The following is a 13,246-nucleotide window of genomic DNA, read 5'->3' on the forward strand; positions in this document are numbered from 1 at the left end:
GTATGTGTGCGTCAAGCAATATCTCTCTAAACCTCACTTCAGATCTTTGTTAGGAGTTAGTGTTCAAAACTGGTAGTGTGCAGATTTCTCTCTTTCTCATCTCTACATAAAAGTGAGTGTTTAAGTTAAAAGAAATCAGCCAAAAAATGACTCAACAGCAGGGTAAGGCCGTATGTCCACCAAAGCGTTTTTTCACTCAGCTGGCATATAATTCCAATTGTTTTCAATGGGAGTGCCGCGTTTTTAGAACGCCATGAGCGTAACAAGGCGCTGAGCGTGTATTTAACGCTCAAGCCCTGAGCGCCCAGCGTTTTTTACTGGTCGCCGAGAGTTGAAAAATGTTCAACTTTGGGTAAAACGCAGCGCTCATCATTGTAACTTTTTACACAGCCTTCCAATCACAGTGGAGGAGGGGCGGGACAAATATCACACCGACCAACTGTCACAACATTCTTTCTGTACCATGACATCAACCAGCAGAGCTAACCGAACAAAATGGATGAAAAATTCATTTTTAGTATGAAACAAATCATCTGTGAAATCAGTTACAAGTAAACTGTGCTGCTGATATTCTGTATCATAGCAACGAATCATCTCAACTGAAAAAAACGCAGCGCTGCCCAAACGCTGTCAAGCGCCCACAGCTAGGCGTTTTCAGCAGAGCGTCTAGCATTTTCAGCTGGCTAAAAACGCTTTGGTGGACACACGGCCTAAGCGCTGTGTCCCTCCATGTTCTCGTCGTATGTCAGAACTGGATACACACTCTTACTGCTTTGTGTGTTTGGGGGAGAAGCATGCGGCCGCTGCATTGGAGTCAAGCGAGTGCGAGAATTGCGAGCTATTTACTGTCAAAATGCTTCGTGCTTGTCTTGGCTACTTTCAGTCCGCAATCGCATTACCATCGTGGGGCTCCCGAATGGATCTGGCTGAAGAGCAAGAGACCGGTCCGTCCCTTTCGCTTGTTCGCTCACCAGATCCACACGTTTCCCGTCGCTCTGGTGCAGCCATTCTCTGACCGTTCCTCGCACGATGATAAATCCGTCGAGGAATTACTTGAGGTGGTTACTCGCGCAGTGGCCAGGTTACAGCTTGACTGGCCTCGCAAACAAGAGACCCCCAAACGCAGTAAGCTAGAGGATAGATTTCTGTCCGGTGGCAAGGGGGAGGGACCACGACATCAGTCTCTCCCCTTTTTCGAGGACCTCCATGAGGAACTATCTAGATCATGGAGTAAACCATATACCTCGCATATCTACGTGCCCTTGACGTCGACTTTTTCGACTTACGTGGGTATGCGGAGATGCCCCAGGTTGAAGAGACGCTCGCGAGCTATCTCTCGCCTGGATCTGCATTTTGCTGAAGAAACCTACCTCCCCACGAAGCTGTGTAGAACAACGTCGGCTCTCGTGGATAAAGCTTACCAAGCTGCAGGTCAGGATGGTGCTGAGCTGCAGGATTCTTGAAGGATTTGAGTGCGGGGGGACGATTGATGAGGAAGCTTTTTCTGAGCTTTGTAGCGCCACAGACCTGTCTCTTGGAGCTACCAAACAAACAGCCCGCACCATCGGCCGTTCAATGTCTGCTTTGGTGAGCACAGACCAAAGCACACCTGTGGATCAATCTGTCTGGCATCAAAGATAAAGAGAGAGTATTTTTACTTGACCCCCCGATCTCCTCCTCTGGTTTATTTGGTGATGCAGTTAACTCCGTGGTCACCAGATTTAGAGAAGTGAAAAAATACGAGGAAGCACTTGTCCAGTTTCTTCTTCCGGCGGGCTGGTCCTTTCCGCACACATTCGTAAGATTTTATAGCTTGGATGTACATGCTACTCCGGGCTCTCACGTCCTTGAGTCGACATCCGAAGCTAATGCCTGAGGCCTTCTTGCGGTCTTGTGAGCACACTTACACAACTGTAAGGGGTCCAGACATCTCCAAGCACGTCGGCGTGGGCATTTTCGTTCCCAATGCGCTGAGCAGCGCAGCATCTCATTCCGCTTTTTCAGGGAACACTCGGGGTTACTTAACTGTAACCCTTGTTCCCTGAAAAAGCCGAATGAGATGCTGTGCTGCCTTGCCGCGCAGACGATGTCCCAGGACTGCTCTTCAAACAAAATATCCTGACGATGCACCTTTGGCTCATCTATTTATAGCCTCGTGTCGTGGCTGATGACGTCACCGACGAGGCTATAATACCTCCGGGTCAATTCTATTGACGTGTTTACACACTATATTCACAGCTGGTCACGTTTAAAGACGTTCCTAATGCGCTGAGCAGTGCAGCATCTCGTTACGCTTTTTCAGGGAACAATTGTTACAGTAAGTAACCCCGAGCGTTTCCATCCACCTATGTGCATTTTGGGAAATTGCATAAAAAAACACATTTACTGAAAAAAATCTCTTGATGCACAATAAAAACCTCACATGACTTTGCCTCAACATTGGATGTGATTGGATAACTGGACTAAACAGCGGACCAATCGCATCACAGCATCTCAAATGCTGCTTTGATCATTCTGAAATACCTGAGTTAAAGTCTGTCATCACAATAATTTGGTTAAATGAAGATTCTCACACGATTCTGTTCCCAAACACCAGCATCCGAGCGCTTTTTGTTTTATGTGATATTCAAATTTTGAGCATAGGTAAAATTCGCAGCTTTGGATGCAAACAGCTTGTGTGTGCGTGTGTGTGTGTGTGTGTGTGTGTGTGTGTGTGTGTGTGTGTGTGTGTGTGTGTGTGTGTGTGTGTGTGTGAGAGCTGATATTGCATCAGGATTACTGTGTGAACAAAACATCTAACAAGATGAAATAACACTAACTTGTATCTTCTACCATTGCTTTATACCAAAGGTATCTCACCTATCAAACTGAGTTCCTAGTTAGTTAGTTTGTTACCTTTATAGCGTTTTAATACTACTGCTAAAGGCTCTTAAGCATGCTTTAGTTTTTGATGCCTTGGGAGTGAAAATGGGTTGCCTTTACTGAGTGTGTGCAAGTTCGTTGTTAATACACAGATCAAAAGGAATTTTATTGTCATGAAATTAAATATTTGGGGTATAATTTTGTCATTTGACAACAGTCTACCAAGTATAAAGCTAGAAAGCAGCTAGGATATTTATTAATTCAACGGGTCTGGATGCATATTCATGTAATCTCGTAGCTTCACAAAGGCTGAAAGATATTTACTTACTCTGGACAGAAGAGGGTTAAACTGGTACAACTGGTAAGTAAAACAGAGAATTTAGCCTTTGACTATCATTCATGCAAACAATCTGAGGTTTCATGGTTCAAGGGTTTTTCACAAAAAGTAGTTTTGTGAACCTGTCTCACCATCTTTCAGAGACACAATCAATGGTATTTTGAATACATTAAACAGAGTGCTAAGAACAAATGTCAAAAGTGTGCCGTTTAATCTGATCAACAAGTGGTATTTAAATGCCAGCAGGTAATTCCTAGACATCATTACTGGAAATTGAGTTTCACAGGCAGAAATATGCTGTCAGCTGCACTGCTATATTACAATTCTAATCATTTGCATAATGACCAATATATATATATATATATATATATATATATATATTTTTTTTTTTTTTTAATTATTATTACACACACTTGGCATTAACACAGGCAAAGTTATCCAAAAAAAAAAAAACTGAAAAAAAAATGTCCACAAGGATGCACAGGGGATATAGGCCTACATATTTTTTTCTTTGCTAATTTTAATTTTAGTTATTTTATCAAGTTAGGCTAAACGAAAATGAGAAATGTTTCCTAAGCAAATGGCTGAAATAAAATGTTTAAATGTTTGTATATTTAATTATATTTCAGTTAACGTTTGTTGTTTATTTTAAAACATTTTTATTTTCATTTTAGTTAACTAGGCTGTATACTGTGCATAATATTTACTCTTAATGTGGTGCTATGGTTATTTCTATAGAGTATTATGAAGCACTAAACACAATTACATCTGAGAATCCACGTCTGGATTATGCATTTATTTTAGTTCACATTATGGAATATTTACAACATATCTGCAATGATGTTGTCCTAAAATTGTGCATAGTTGTTGAGAAGTTGAGATTCTTTTTATTATCCTAAAATCATACAATATAGTCCAAAATTGCGTCTTTTACAAAACACAAACAAACAAAAAAGCAACAACATTTGTTTTGTTGACACATAGGGATGATTTTTGGTCATTTATGTGCTTGGAAAGGGGTTACAATTAAATTCATATTGCGGATCTCCAATAATAGCATAGTGAAAAATATAAAAGTATTTCGAAAATCTTTATTATTATTTTAATATTGCATTGCTATATTACAGATAGCCTACTGAAGGCGTTTTTTTTGTTTTGCCATGCGCTGAGTGACGTCTGAATTACGTCACGATGTCGGAAGTGAATCCGGACAAATTGAAGGCGCTGAAACCAGAAGATAAAATGAAAACATGAGCACGAAGCTAGCGACCCAACGAGAGAAACTGCGGTTTTCTGTTTCATTAAGGAGCAGGTATTTTGTCGCCGTGTCAGAACGTCTCGAACCTGTCATGTCTGTGTTTGCTGTGTGTTTGAAGCAGTCGATGTGTGAAATGATGCATGGCCCTTCAACAAGCTGTTGCAGTAAGGTAGCCTATGTGCAGAAATCTAGTGATGTTCTGTTTAGTTAACGAACATGATAGTTAGTCTCAGGAAAGACAAAAAAACAAATGCTTGTAATTACATCTTTGTGGTAACCGTCTAAACTGGGCAATAATCAGTCTTTAATCTGGTTCTAATGCTCTGCTGATCCAGTGCATTCTAGCACTGTGTTATGTAACGAGTTATCTACTTATAACAATAAACTATCACATCTGAGTGCTGAACAAGACAAATACTTAATGGTAAAGTGATGGCTTGAGAAAGTGATACAAAGTATCAAGGAATTACCATGGTACATATGTTAGTACTGTACCATGATATATGTCCAAAAACACACAAAGAACAGATTGTTAAAAAAAAAAGTAGGCTACTGAGTAATTTAGTTGTTTAGTGACTCGCTAGAATGGCCCTTGACACTAGTTTGTCCTGCATTTATGTGCATTTTGATTATATGTAGTGATGTAATGATATACCAGGGCCGATTAATTGTATCTGCCTAATTTGAGATTATATTAGAGATTAGATTACATAGTTTCAAATTATGAAGACAGCCTTGTTAATTTTGTTTTTATTTAAATTGTCAATTGTGAGTAAATAGTATGTAAAAGCAAGTGATTCATTTTAGCAGTCATCATTAGTATGCGACTGCGTTATACTGTATCTATCTGCATTCTTTTGACCATCATATGATCTGTTATTGGTTTCTTTGGAAATAAACATCTGTAGATATCGGCTATTAAAACACCTATATCGGTTGTAACTAATTATAACTAATGTGTGTGTGTTAAGTCAGTTGCACACTACAAGACTCAAGCTTCAATATTTTCAGTTTCATATTTGTTGATCCTGAAAACAACATTTCAATCAACCAATCAAATTTAATTAGTTAATTAATAGTCCAGTTTAGGCTTACAACCAGGGTTAGGTGCTTCTACATCAATGTTATTCACCTATCACTTCCCTCTGATTTTAGGGATAAGTGATGTGAAGGGTTAGGTTTAGGGGTAGGGATAGGGTTAGGACTACATTTTTGGACAGGAATGTTGTTCCAAGATCAATCAAATATGTTGACTCAGGAACACATCTTAGTAGGCAAAATCACATTGACCGTTCACTTCCTCGATTAGATGTTCTTTTTAAGTTATATTTATGTTGCCTCAGAAAAACCTCTATGCAATGTTTTGGGAACATTATTTTATGGTTTAAATAATACAACCTACAAAAAATGTTGGACCTTTATTCTTGTGTTCCCAAAAAGAACCAAATGGGAACCCAAATACTTGTACGTTTGGGGAATGTGCTGCGTTTCCTTGGGAATCATCATGCCCTTTTTCGGATCGTTTTATTGTTGTTCAGGTTTAGTAGAGTAGCCCAGCTGAGCTGACCAACAAAGCAACAAAGGTAAAGTTGATAGTCATAACAAGCTCTCTCGATACGTAACACTCTGCAGTCTTATGTAATAGGTAAGTTAAATCCTGTCTTTGTGCAGTCATCTGTTTTTATACTTCAGTATAATTGTGTCTTGTCTTTAGCTGTCTGGTCACTATTATGCTGTCTTTGTGACTGAAACCTCTGATCTATTAGAAGAGTATTTACTCTAGGACAGGTTTTTGCTGTGGAGACACACACACCTTGAGGTGCTCTCAGTGGATCGCTTATAATGGACATAATGCCAAATATTCTTGGTCATTATTAATCATTCATTGCCATGCAAAGGTAATAATGGCACAGTGATTCAAATGAGGAAATGACCTGTTATATCTGTAAAGATGACAGGATTATGAGTTTATTTAAAAAGCCCTTGTGAAGTACACTCAGACTACTAGTGAAAGTCAAAGGTGCAACTGGGCTACTTTTTATATAAGTTAACAACTTAAGACAGAAAAATAAAACTTAAAGAGAGTAAATTTGTTTTCTATGTATGCTGTGCACATTCAAGGCATGAATCTCAAAATCGTAATTTCCTAAAATTGAATACATGGATCTTCTCCTATGTGTCATTATTATCTTTGTACAGTGATCTGTAAATCACACATATTTGGCATTATGTAAATCAAGTGAACCTGACTGTTCTGCATTCAGAAGGAATCTCCCTAGATGGGAATCTCAGTTCAGTTTTCAAAATGTTTGTCATCAAGGGACTTTTTACACGACACAGTTTTCAACTAAAAGTGAAAAGCTTCTGATGTGTTTTGGCTGCTCATTTACATACAGTAGCAACAGCGTTTTGAGGGCCTGAAAACGCAAACTTTTGAAAACGGGTTTCTAAGTGAAATTGTTTTAAAACGTTACTGTTATTGTCTTTGTGTAAACTACTGAAAATGTGAATTTGTGAAAATGGTGATGTCATACGCATGTCTATAGGCAAGTTCTTTACAATGTGACATCGGCAACTACTGGCCTGGCAGCAGAATACAGTGTTTTTAGTCGTTTTGACCACATTGTCGTCTGTATGCGAAGGAAAAACTTTTTTAGTACATCCTTGTCGTGCAAAAATACTCACCCTGATTTCAAATCTGTGTGATTTTCTTTCTTCTGTGGAACACAAAAGAAGATATTTTGAAAATCAATGAGGTCTAAATCATTTTGAACCCCATTGACTTTCATTGTTTTAGAAAACAAAAAATGAGTTTCCACTCATTCATTTACCACGATATTTTGTTCCACAAATGAAAAGTTGAATGACATGAGGGTGAATGTTTTTTTTTTTTTAAATTTATTTTAATTTTGGAACATTCTTTCTTTCATTCATTCTTAAAGGTACAATATGCAAGGATTTTTCGCCACCAGGGGTCGCTAACCTCTTACAATAACAAAGGCGTATATTGATGACGTATATTCCACATTAAGCTGAATTATGGATCTTGTCGTCAAGCTGATGGATCTTTTATGGATGAGTGAATACATTAATGTTTTTAACATGACTGTGGTATGAAGCAGGGCGCGATTGCTAGACGTATACCAGCGCCACACGCAACGCGGGTCCCAAGGATATAAAAGAATAAGGACAATAACATTTCATTATACCGAACTACACGCAAGTGCTGAATTAATACTCGCACAGGTCAGTTTATTAGACGAATCAAACTTGAGGTGACGCAGCGCTGTTTCACTTGCTCTAACATTTACAGTATCACACTAAACTTCATTTGAGTGTGTTGAATGTTGTTAGTTAGGGTGTGTGTTGGCTGTATGAGACTAAGTACGTTAAGCTAGATCAACGTTAGAATAACATACAGCTCATATTCTAACATTTCATCATGTTGAACTAAATAACATTGATTAAAGGGTTAGTTCACCCAAAAATGAAAATTAAGTCATTAATTACTCACCCCCATGCTGTACCAACCCCGTAAGACCTTCGTTCATCTTCGGAACACAAATGAAGATATTTTTGATTAAATCTGAGAGGTGGATCACTGCTACATAGGCTGCCAGAGGGAATGAAACTTGACGGCCCAGAAAGTCATTAAAGAACATGTTTAAATAATCCATGTGCCTACAGTGGCTCAACTATAAGTTTATCAAGCGACGAGACTACTTTTTTCCCGAAAAAAAAAACATAATAACGACTTTATTCGACTATTCCTTTTCATTCCTTGTGGGCCTGAGACGAGAGTTCAAGAGATTTCCACGACGCATGCGCGAGAACTGAGAAGAGAACGTTCTTCTTCTAATACTTCTTGATCAGTTCTCGCGCATGCGTCGTGAAAATCTCTTGAACTCTCGTCTCAGGCCCACAAGGAATGAAAAGGAATAGTCGAATAAAGTCGTTATTATGTTTTTTTTTTCGGGAAAAAAGTAGTCTCGTCGCTTGATAAACTTATAGTTGAGCCACTGTAGGCACATGGATTATTTAAACATGTTCTTTAATGACTTTCTGGGCCGTCAAGTTTCATTCCCTCTGGCAGCCTATGTAGCAGTGATCCACCTCTCAGATTTAATCAAAAATATCTTCATTTGTGTTCCGAAGATGAACGAAGGTCTTACGGGGTTGGTACAGCATGGGGGTGAGTAATTAATGACTTAATTTTCATTTTTGGGTGAACTAACCCTTTAACATTAATAACATTTGTTTTATGTACATTTGCTCACCTGTCTAAAAGTACATGCAACACTCGCGTCTCTGTCAAGTCGAAGTTAGTCGCAGACGTGGAGCTCTCGGCATCTCGAAAGATGTTGATCTTCGTTTTAGTCCTCTTTTTGTCTCAAAGTCTGCTTGCCATGATCCAAAATGTTTGCACAAAACAACAACAGCGTGAGCGTCCTGCTAGGCATAACGGGCCAGTTGTCAACGTCTGTCGCCATGGTTACTATGCCAGTACGAGGTCAAACCTGGCGGAAACCGAGGGTAACGCGGATATGACGTCATTGAATGGCGACTCCTCACCCCTGCTCACACGCCCCGTTTCCTTGGTTAAAATCGCAATTTTCTCACGATTTACAAATTGTTTGAAACATTTGGGATATTGTAAGTAATCAACTAAACAAAATATATAACATTGGCCTAGTGGTTTTTGGATATTTTACTGCAAAAATCCTACATATTGTACCTTTAACTGAGTCAGTCAATATTCTTTTCTGTGATAATAGAAAGCATGTTACAGATTAGCTCATATTGGACCCATAACATTCCTTTAAATAAATGCAAATTTTATTTGCAAATTAAAATAGGGTATCAATGAACCAACCAAACACTTTTTCTTATGCACACGTTTCACACACTTACATTGTACTTTCCGTGCCACCAAATCTCATTCAAATCACTCTAGTCACATGGGCCTGATGATTACGTATTATATATGTTGTAGTGTACTGACAGTCCACTTGTGAATGTAACTTTTAAAACATTTATACCTCATTATGGATAAACCTGTAACCATACATTACGGACTTACTGGTGGACCTCACTAATCAGTAATAAACTTGTTGAACAGCTTTTCCCATCTCTACTAGTTAGTACAAAATCTAAAAACATTGAAACAAAGAGTAACCCTGCCCTCTCACAGGGTGTGTTTCATGAATAGCCTCATGGACAGTGGATGGTGATGGCAGAATGCACAGAAATGCAGAACGTGAAGGGTTTACGTACAGTTGAGGTTCCCTCAACCCATCATTAGCAGGACAAAACTGCCAAAATGTTAGTTATTGAGCAAACGCAAAACAGACAGTCAGACTTCCGTGAAGGTGAGTGTTGTGTGCTCATTGTTTCTTTTTCTTTTTTTAATGAATCCTAACCGGTTCTGTGTTTGTGTTGTTGATGCACAATTTGAAATCATCTTTTATATTCGCTTCAGCCTTCTCTAATCTGTTTTTCAGACGCAGAACAATTGTTCTTTTATTACACCCAAAGCTGAGAGAGTGTGATATTTTAAGCAGCTTTGTAATTCAGTGTGCTGTGACTCACAATGATGCTGTGGCTAATGATGCCTGTGAATTGAGATTGCGAGCTCTGGTGACTTTATTAATGACTAGGGCTGTCAGTTTTCATTTTAATGTTATTAACTACATATGCTTGTTAATTGCATTCATTGCAATTTTAATTTCAATTGTCATTGACAATAAAAAAAATCAAAACAAAACAAAATGAAGATAATGTAGGATATTACATTAGTGTGGATGGACAAGTAATGCCTTATTCACACTAGGGTTGCCACATATGCCTGATAAAAAAATAAAAAAAACCTGGACATATCGATGACCCGGCCACCGCTTTGCTCACAAGCGAAAATGTCCATTAGACATTAGACCCAGAAGACAAAATCGGGACTTTGTGCAGTAAGATTGTTCATAGTCGCGAATATTTTAAACATCTCAAGTATTCTCACTTATCTTACTTAAAGGAGAACTCCGGGCAATTTTTAAGTTAATCTTGATCGTTATACCTTTGTGAGTAATGTACAGACACAACAGACTCATAACAGAAACAGACACAAAATGCAATTAAAAAGGTAAATACCAGTGTGCAGGTGGGAGTATATTATATATATATATAAATATAATTGAAGACATAGAAGCTAGTGAAATAATTAAAGTTTTGCAAATAAGACTACAAAAACATATTACTGCACATCTCAAGCCGTGTGTGCCCAAATGGAAGGATAAATAAAGTTTACATTACCTCCACAGTGGTTGCACAAGTCTTCGTCCACGAAATGGATTTTTTCTTCAACCGGCCCCGCTGTGTTGTGTCTGTGTAGTCATCCTTGTCAAAGTGTTCGCTGCAAATGCGTAATCTTTAGCGCGTACTTTTATGGGAGTTTGCACATCAAGTTGAAGTAAAACTAGCCACAACTGCAGAATCTCGAGGTCATGGAAAGGAAGACGATGAAAATGTAGTTTCTTGTATTTTCACATACTGTTGTCGCAATCAGGAACGACACAAACGCGAACCATTTCTTCTTCACTTGTGAGCAACTCCGATCATCACTCTTCACACACTACGCTCCTCCCACCTGGACACTGTTTACTTTTTTCCGGCTACAACTGAGTTCCCACGGGACTTCAGCGCGAGACTACAGCTAGTCGTCTAAAACACTATTTAGGTGAATTTAAACAATGGCTAAGTTGCTAAACACATCTTGTTCACATGTAAGGGCCCTGTTCATGTTGGACAGACATTTTAATTGCATTTCGTGTCTGTTATGAGGCACAACGACACTCTTTATGTATATGCCCCCATAACTGCCGTTTTAGCTGAGTGGGAGCTCTGGGCATTTGCGGCATCAGCTCCGTGTTGCAAGCACCAATCCGGTTCGTTTTTTTTTCTATAGACATTACTCACAAAGGTGTAACGATCAAGATTAACTTAAAAATTGCCCGGAGTTCTCCTTTTACTTATAGCTTATCTGATTGCTTAGATGCTGGTGCTTGTGCTTGCTTTTGCTTCCTCTTTGCTAAAGAAATAAGTAGAGGGATGACATACGATTTGCATTTGCATAGTGGGTCGCCTGGTGTTGGCTTTAGCCATGTGGAGTGTTTGTCATTTTTCATCCAGTCATTATTAAAGTATGTTGAACGTTTAATTTTCTTTTTTACTGGCCTGTCAGTCTCTGTGAAAACACTGTCATATTCGTCCTCTGTCTCGCCAGCCATGTTAACGCTAACGAACCACGTTGACGTACAATCTTCTTCACTGCTTGTCTAATTGCCGCCTGTAGTAACTGGCTAGCTGCCAAGACAGAGGCGCTTTATGACGTAGCCTGCGTCACATCACACATCCCAGAGCCAATGATAGCGCATTCTACACACAAGAGACACCGACCACTGTGTGCACAACGCATAGGCTATTTCAAGCTGAGAGAAAATAGTAAATTGAACATACATATTCACGTAGCCTTTCGAAAACCGGGACATTCGGTGTCCCGGGAGGGTGGATAAATTTCCCGGGACAGGTTATTAAAAAGAAGGACAATACCGGTAAAACCGGGACAGGAGGCAACCCTAATTTACACTGACAGCAATTTTACAGCATCACAGTAACATTAAAGGGATATAGTTCACCAAAATCATTTACTCACCCTCATGTCAGTCTTGAATTTGTATGACTTTTTCCCCCCTTGTGGAACACTAAAGAATATGGTAGCGATGTAGCACTGAACAAATTGTAAAAAAAATAAAAAAAAAATAGGCAGGTTTGATTTGCTTGTTTGTATGGCTGCATAATTCGGCCCAAAATCATGTTGATTATTGTGTAATATGATGATGGGGATATGAAGCATTTATCATCTCATATTGCTGCTGCTTAGATATCCATGCAGAGAAAGACCAAGAAGACCACATTTCTACTAAGAAGTGTGGGAAAAAAATCTATTAACTTTAAAATATTTTTATTTTATTCCAGAATGTGAGAAGTTTTGTGTGTGCACACATCTGAACCGTGCGCCCAGAAAGCCGCTTCTCAGACAGCGTGCAAATGCTGAATTGAGCTCTTTCACGTCTTGCGCTTGAACGGACATATTCCCACAAAATTACGTTAAAAATGCCGGTCAATGCGAGTATCATAGTAAACAGTCTGTTATATCTTACAGTTAGTTGAGAAATAAAACATGTGTAATTAGTATATTGGATCCATAGAGCTCTTAAAGGGACAGCAGTCTAATAAACCTGCTGCTGTCTTTGTTTTAACAATAAAGGCCAAATTAAAAATAAATCTAGTACCAGTGAATTCAGTATAACTTTTAAAATTATAATTATTGTTTTGTGATTATTATTAAATGCATTATTAAGCAAAATAAAATAAAAACTATTGTAAACTATAGTAAAACTGCATTGTAAAAATAATACAATTACATAAAATTTAAATAATTATTAATTATAATAATTTTATTTTGCAATACAACTCTAAAATGTAAATACTAATTCAATGTCTTAATTTCTTTCATTTTAAACTTAACCATCAATATTTATTTTGGTCACATTTTTTGTTACTATTTTGTCTATATGATGAGCTAATGGAGTTTTAAACAACATTGGATCCCACTAATATTCATTGTATTAAATTAATGTTGGATGATTGGACAGAAGGGTGTTATTTTATAGATCAGTTTAGCATAGCTACTGTGTAAAATGTCTGCAAAAAGTATTTGTGCTGTTAGTAAATACAGA

At 38.3% G+C, this 13,246-nt stretch overlaps 1 protein-coding gene across 3 annotated transcripts in view; it reads left to right on the forward strand.

The window, feature by feature from the left end:
• The first annotated feature begins 4,359 nt into the window (after positions 1 to 4,359).
• The window catches only part of LOC143746506 (CAP-Gly domain-containing linker protein 4), a 62,885-nt gene continuing 53,998 nt past the window's right edge, over positions 4,360 to 13,246 (forward strand). For 2 of the 3 annotated variants that reach the window (XM_077238338.1, XM_077238340.1), the window contains exon 1: positions 4,383 to 4,511. The gene's annotated coding sequence lies outside the window, so the exon portion shown is untranslated. Of the gene's footprint in view, positions 4,512 to 13,246 lie in introns of all 3 variants that reach the window. The other variant, XM_077238339.1, reaches the window with a different exon arrangement.

This window comes from Siphateles boraxobius, unplaced genomic scaffold (assembly GCF_051911475.1).
Source record: "Siphateles boraxobius isolate OS27281-9 unplaced genomic scaffold, OSU_SipBor_1 22, whole genome shotgun sequence".
NCBI classification, from domain to species: domain Eukaryota; kingdom Metazoa; phylum Chordata; class Actinopteri; order Cypriniformes; family Leuciscidae; genus Siphateles; species Siphateles boraxobius.